Below are 7,435 nucleotides of genomic sequence, written 5' to 3'. Positions count from 1 at the left end.
AATTTTGGATTCTAAATAAGAAAGTGGGTATTGTGACATAATTATTACTAAAATCCTACTACTAGTCGTCGTGTTCTTATCTGTTAATGAGATACTACTTGTAGATATTAAGCCCTACTTGTTAATGAAATTCCATTTATGGGATAGTAAGTCCTAATTATTACCGAGATCCTACTTACGACAAGGTCAACCCAAATCTATTTGCCAACCTGAGGGCTACATAAACATGTCACTCCTCAACTTTAACCTCACGTAACCTAAAAACAATTCGACATTTAAGTAAGAAAAAAACACGAGTGCATCGTCTTCGGTCCTTATATTGCTTTCTTATATTAAAAAAACATAGTATTTTATAAGAAATATGTGAAGTTTCACACTGGTTAAAGTGCTTAATGGACGAGCCAGTCTTGACTTATGGGTATTATGTCCCTCTCGCTATTGAAGTCTTACTTAATGGATACTATGCTTTAATTATTATCGAAATTCTACTTATGGGTATTATGCCCTACTTATTAAATGAGATTCCACTCATGAGTATAATCCTCTATTTGTTGTTGTGATCCTACTTGCGTGCATTATGCCCTATTTATCACTTAAAATTATATTTATAGGTGTGATGCCCTACTTACTCTATAGATTCTATTTATGAATAATTTGTCCTTATTACTTATCTCGCTGCTTTCAAAATAAATCTCTGAAAAAGTTGCAAAGCATTAAAAACTTTCGGGTATTATGCCCTATTTAAATTGTTAAATAAAAACTAATTTAAAAATTAAATTATTAAAAGTTATATAAAAAAATTAACGTATGAATTAATTCGATGTGTTTTTTTGATATTAATTATAAGGATTCGTTAACGAGATATATTGAATAAGATGTGAAGAGGCCTATAATGCCTTTATACAGGCGCTATTATGGAACCAGGAGAGCGGTTTTTAGGCCTCAATTATAAGAAACATAAATATCTATTCTGTCTTTATACAAGGTCTGTTATGCTAATGACCTTTAGGAGGCCTCAAAAACATATAACGAGATTTTATAAATATTTTATAAATATTTTTCCTTTTATTTAATTTTTTGTTTTAAGGTAAACTTTTTTTTATTATTTTCAAAGTATAAAACAATGTTTTAACGATTTTTAAAATATATTGGAGGGCGTCAGAAAGGTAAGTATTCTTCTATTCGAGGCCTTTCTCTCAGAGGCCTGTCTCTATATAAAGTTTTAGATAAGAAAGTAGACAGTAAAGGCTTACATCCTCAAAACAAAGCGAACATCTACTTACAGAGCGAAGGGCCTTCGCAAATACTGTAATACAATAAACAAAAACAGGATTTGTTTTACGTAATTATTTAAACAAAATAGCTAACTAACATGGCGAAATGTAATTAATTAAGTTCGGTTTCGTAACGTACGCCATCTTTAATGATGGAAAATGAAAAGTAGAGAAGATCAAAAGGAAGTGAAGCGTATATTTTCAGAGAGATAATGTTTATAATATAAAGGAAAATAATTCGCGTGCAACTTAACCGTTGGGCATAAAGCACACAGCACAACCAGTTTTCTTAGTTTCAATTTAACAGAACGATGTACTCAGGGAGTGGTACGAGTTTTATAATAACTCATTTGAATTGCATGGAATGGAGTTTAGTCAAGGATTTTAAAGTGGCAAGTCGACTCTCTTGCTCTCTCTCTCTCTCTCTCTCTCTCTCTGCAAACATCTACTGTAGCAGGAAGTGGTTTAAAGAAATCAACTAACAAAATTGCTATCCTGATAAAATTGACGCTGAACTTTAATAGAATACTACTACAGTACATTAACATTGTCTGTATCGATGTAGTTTCATTTTTTATTTTGATTAAACTACGTTAAAAGCATACCGAATTAGTTAATTTTAGCAAACGACGAGCGTCTGGTTTATTCTTTAATATTTCCTTTTTTAAGTCAATATTGAATTTCTGGATATGAAATTATTTATTAAGATATTAAATCAGACAGGCAGCCGAATGCATAGTTTGTTTTATTACACTTAAAAAAATGGAGGAAATTCTGGGCGTTTATATCGTGTTACTTCGGCATTTATAATAATAATAATAAAACTTTTCGGTGTTTGCCAGACATAAGAAATGACTTTTTGTAGTTGAGTTTTAATTTAAAGATTTAAGTAAAATCATTTAAGTTGTTTAACATTAACAAATAAGCTAAACACGCTGCAGTTTGGGCCTAGCATTCTATAGTTTAGGGCCTCACATTTTTATATGTACCATTATTTGGTGGAGGGATAGGGTCTTTTATATATTACAACTTAGGACTACAAGTCTAGAGTCTAGACTCGTATCTGTAGATAAGTTATAAAATGTAATTTACAAAAAAAAAAAAAAAAAAAAAAAAAAATAGAGTTATAAATTAAAAACTTCAGTTTACGTAGTTTTCTATTTACAATTAATTTATTTTGCAGTATTTTAATTTTAATTTCCAACTTTCAGAAATAATTTTTCTTACAAAAAAAATGTTTTTACTCGAAAAAAAGCGGATTAAAATTGAAAAAATATATATTTATATGGCTAAATTTGTCTTCAGTAATGTGAAGAATTTTATTGTTTAGTTGCATCTACATCAATAGGTAATACGATAGCAACTGACCCCGATCGCCAAACTTCTATTTAATCAAACATTTTACTTCTTGCATCTGTCCGTCACTCTGCGCGAAACTACTAAGATCTTTATTAAAATTTCATCAGCAGACAATACAGAGCAATACTTCTAGAGCCTTACAGATTACAAATAAATTTTTAAAGCAAGTAAATCCCGTCAGAACTTTGGAGTTTGCTCTGTAGTTCTTTCCTCTTTATTTCTTTTTTCTTTTATCTTCTTGTCCGCCAGACGAATACTTAATTAAAAGCTGCCATTATTTTTTAAACCAATAAATTTTGGAATACCATAGAAATTCACTTAAGCCACGGGGAAACTATTGAATCATTCAGTGAGTCAAAGCCCGTGACATCACCACTAGTAACTCCTAACTCGGTGCCTTCGTCACTGGATATGATAATAAAGTGGCAGTGAATGACCATTATTGTATTTTGGGAATCGTAACTCGTCCGTCCATGCTACTTTGGTATTATCAACTACCCGTCGTAATTAATCATATTAGAATGGGCATAACTAACGAAACTGCGCCGATTAAAGGTAATTTGTCCATCAATCACCGAGTGCCGTGTTAGTAAATACTGTATTAATAAGTCGGATGAGATGCTTCAGCACCGGATTGCATATAAAATATGGGCCTACATTAGAAAGATTAATGAGGGTTTACTTACTTCTAGGTAAGCTAGTCAAGGTCGCTTAGTCGATTTTATAGATAAAGGGCAACGTTGTCACTGTTCTGTATCATCCTGCACCGATAGATCAAGAGGATTGGCATTAATTCGATCGAAGAAATCCAGAAGAAAAAAAATCGCGCGTTATACACGAATTTTATGAAAAATCGCCATCAAACTCTTGTTAAAATATTACTATTTACCGTACCTAAAAGGCATTATTCAACATATTACCGATCAAATAATTTATTATTAAGGTGGCGGATAGTAAATTCAACACGGTACCCATCCGACAGCTTTGGTTAATTCGATTCTATCCATTGTTATCGAGCTAATAAGCGATGGAGGATTATGCCAAACAGTTTATAATGCTGAAAAACGGGAAAAATCCTCTACTATACAGCTGTTACTCGCTACTAATACGTATTAAGGATATGCATTTATAGTTTGATGCGGTGTATTGGATATAAGGGGCTCTAACTCTGAATTACAAGATGGTTCAGTCAACAGGACCAGGGTTTACACACCCAGAACTGTGTCAGCTGCGGCTGAGAGGACTCCTGCGGTTCTTTGCCATCGGTTATCGCATTTTGCCAGACATTTTTCACCCAACCCAACTGTACACAATACAACCTCCTAGTTTAGTCCCCGGTGGGTTTTTCTACTTCCAGTTAAAACGAGGGCCGGTCCATTGTTGACTTCTATCAAAAGAACTTCTACAAAATGTTTCTTGTTAACAGTTTATAGATTTCTAATATCTTCAAAACTATTTTTCTTTCTTTTATTTATTTTTTAAATATATATATATATATTTTAAAAATAAATCTTTTACATAATATAATAAGCAATTAAAAATCTCTTAGTTAATCTATAATTATCACTAAAACATATTTAATGAAAGCAATGAAATCTCATTTTTCTTTCCTATCAATTTGCTATTTAATTTATTATTTAAATCCTTTATTTTTAATCTATAAAATAAAGCAATTTCGTGCTTTCCTGGCGAAAGAAATATATAAAATTTAGTTCAAAAACAATTAATAAATTATATTTATTCTCTATTTATAACCATTTGAATATATTTACTAAAAGAATGAAAAATTTAGTTTTAAACCTTTTTTTCCTGTCATTAATTAAAACAAAATTGTTTTTCTAATATTAAGCAATAGACAAAACCAAATATCCAAATAGCTTCCAACCTAAATCTTTTAAATCCTTTACAAACAGAAGGGAGATGCAATTAACCACTTACCTTAAATAACTTCTTAATTGACTTACTGTTTATTTTTAATTATTAGAATATATATATTTAATAAAATGATTTTCGACTGGAATATTCTTCATGTCCTGTTTATTTTAGTGACTTCTCTTGTTAAAAAATAATAATTATTATTTTAGACCCGGAGCAAAAGGGAAAATAATAATAAATGAACTTACTTTAAGCATAATTAACCTATTGTTTATTTTTAATCGGCAGAATCTACTTAGTTAAGCAATTTTTGACACGTGGATTTCTTTTCTTTTTTTATTTTTGTGGTGAACAATTTTGTTTCTCACGTTTATACGGCGGCATACAAAACCCAAGTATCAAATTTCATCCGATTTTGCTTTACAATCGACTCGTCTTGAGGGAATTTTTCGCACGAACGAACGTAATTCTGCTTATTTAACAGAATTGTTAATCTTTTACTTCCTCCCGGGTATATTTTTAAATCTGTGATTGTCGTCATGTTTCGCTTTTCGTGACATCATTTGCATAAAGCGGTTAATTATTATTTCCGAGCTCATTAAGTATCAAAAGGAAAGTCTTTATTGTTTGTTGGCGTGCGTGTAAATTAACATTAATAATCCCTATTCGGTACGGTTTAATTTACATTCCTTCATTTTTATTCACTTTTTTAAATTTCATCTCATTTTTTTTTTTTTAATTAGAAATGGATTTATGATAGGATCGTTAACTTAACTAAAAGACTTGGCAGAAACGAATAACTAGTTCCCACTTCTGTAGCTTGTGTAGGTTAAAATGCGGAAAATGATATCAGTGCTGTTCATTCTGTCACAATAACAATCGTTCACAAGGACGAGTGCTTTTATAAATGGAATGTGAAATGTCAGAAAACAGATATTTAATATAATGGAAATGACCGTGTTGGATTTTTAGCTCTTTCAATTTGTGATTTTGAAAAAAAAAAAAAAAAAAAAAAAAAATAGCAACGTTGTTGGTGGATTTTCACGGCATTCTTTATTTGTTTTCACCCCTAATAATTGCTACCATTACCTTTAAATCTACAGATTAGTTCCGGAGATATGGCCCCCCAACCCCTCGATATCTCCCGAACCAATGGTGTAATTTTCCTGAAAATTTCTAGAAAAATTTCCCCCTAATACACAAATCTCGTCGTAAAATTTCAGAAACTTTCGACAAAAGTCACAGGAGTTATTGTCTTGTAGTGTTGAAGTGTTATTTATATCCGTTTCTTCTGTTTATTTACAACAGATTAACTTGGATCCAGAGATCAAGGCCCTTAAAGGCCCTATATTTAGCTACATCTGTGAAGTAAGTGGGGTTAAGACATACTGTTATGATTTATACATATATAATATACAGTAGGTATATAGAACATAGAGGAGCTTTATTTATTTTTTAAATACGTAATGATAAACGTAACACTGTTTAAATAATACTTATTATGGTGTGTGAATAGGTCTACGAGAACAAGGGAAAATGAAAGCACCGGTATAATGTAAAATTTTATAGTACTGGCTCTGTATAAAAGATTAATATAGAGATATCAGAGATAAATGGCATTTAGAAACAAAGCTTTCATTTAGAAAAGTAGATTTAAGAGAGATGCAAGCTTATGTTTGCTGAAAGCACCTCTTTGAATTTCCAGCTGAAGGTACCGACTTGGCTCTAAAGTTCTTCAGAAATTCATATCTAAAGATATTACACTATCAATTCTAAATCTAAGCCAACACAAAGCTATCGAATTGCGAATAATTTTCGTGGTTCGTTAATTATTAATTAAAAGAGAACAAATGAGTTGATTAATTCAAAAGACGGGACGATGCTTCTTTAGTTATTTTAATTGGTTTAGAAGATTAGAAAGCGATCCAAATCGAGAAAGGGGGGGGTCATACTCCAGTCATACGAAGCTGCAATCAATCAGATGGCCATTCAATTAAAACCCAGACTGTTTTCGATGTATTTATCGCAGGAAATGGCAAAAGTCTCAAGGTCGAACTCGACTTAACCTCGAAATTATTGAGAAATTCGAAGCCAGATCTAAATTTAAACACCACAAAAAAATTTAAAACAAAAACCAATTGGGAAACTTAAACTTTAGAGCAAAGAGTAAATGTAATTTTAAACCTTTGATTGGATGAACGTTAATGGATTCCTACATGGGTTCGATTTCCCGTTCGTTCTTCCGCAGATCGCTTTGTAAGTTTGCGTCTAGAATTCGCTTTAAATTCATTAATTTAGCGTTAAATTAATTACATAATAATCAATAACGCCTACTTTACATAGGAATAATTTTGTATAGGTTATTAAAGAGCGTTTTGCCAGATGTCTCCGTGGCGCAATCGGTTAGCGCGTTCGGCTGTTAACCGAAAGGTTGGTGGTTCGAGCCCACCCGGGGACGGAATTTTTTTTTTCTTTTTTAATTTTATTCTGTAAAAGTATTTTATAACAAACAAACTGTTCTTTACAGTTCTAGGTTCGTTTCTTACATTTCTTTTATGTCGAGAGTAAAAACGCGGTGAACAATTCAACTTTATTTTATATTATTTATTTATTTAGCTTAAAATGTATTAAATTTAAAATGTTAAAAAAATTTATATCTATTAAATTATTCTTTATATATAAAAAAAGTTTATTTAAAACTTAAATATAACGCATGCGTATTCGTGTAGTGTTCAACAGATGAAATTTATATTATTTATTAATTTTGATTTGATTTGAACGCAATAAATTGTTTTGCCTTTTATTGTTTTATAAATTTTTTATATTATATTAAAAAAATAATATTTTTCTGATAAAATTTCAATCTTTATTTTTTATTTTTTATTACGCTATGGCTTACTCTTAAAACATAAACGTGGCAAAAATGA

The 7,435-nt window shown here is 30.8% G+C and overlaps 1 non-coding gene across 1 annotated transcript; it reads left to right on the top strand.

The window, feature by feature from the left end:
• The first annotated feature begins 6,892 nt into the window (after positions 1–6,892).
• TRNAN-GUU (transfer RNA asparagine (anticodon GUU)) lies at positions 6,893–6,966 on the top strand. The gene has a single exon. It is a non-coding gene; the product is annotated as a tRNA-Asn (tRNA).
• Positions 6,967–7,435: the final 469 nt, after the last annotated feature.

Source organism: Centruroides vittatus, unplaced genomic scaffold (assembly GCF_030686945.1).
Source record: "Centruroides vittatus isolate TY-2023 unplaced genomic scaffold, ASM3068694v2 contig_1824, whole genome shotgun sequence".
Taxonomy (NCBI): domain Eukaryota; kingdom Metazoa; phylum Arthropoda; class Arachnida; order Scorpiones; family Buthidae; genus Centruroides; species Centruroides vittatus.
The sequence above is the reverse complement of the archived record's forward strand: the minus strand, read 5'-3'. Positions and strand labels throughout refer to the sequence as shown.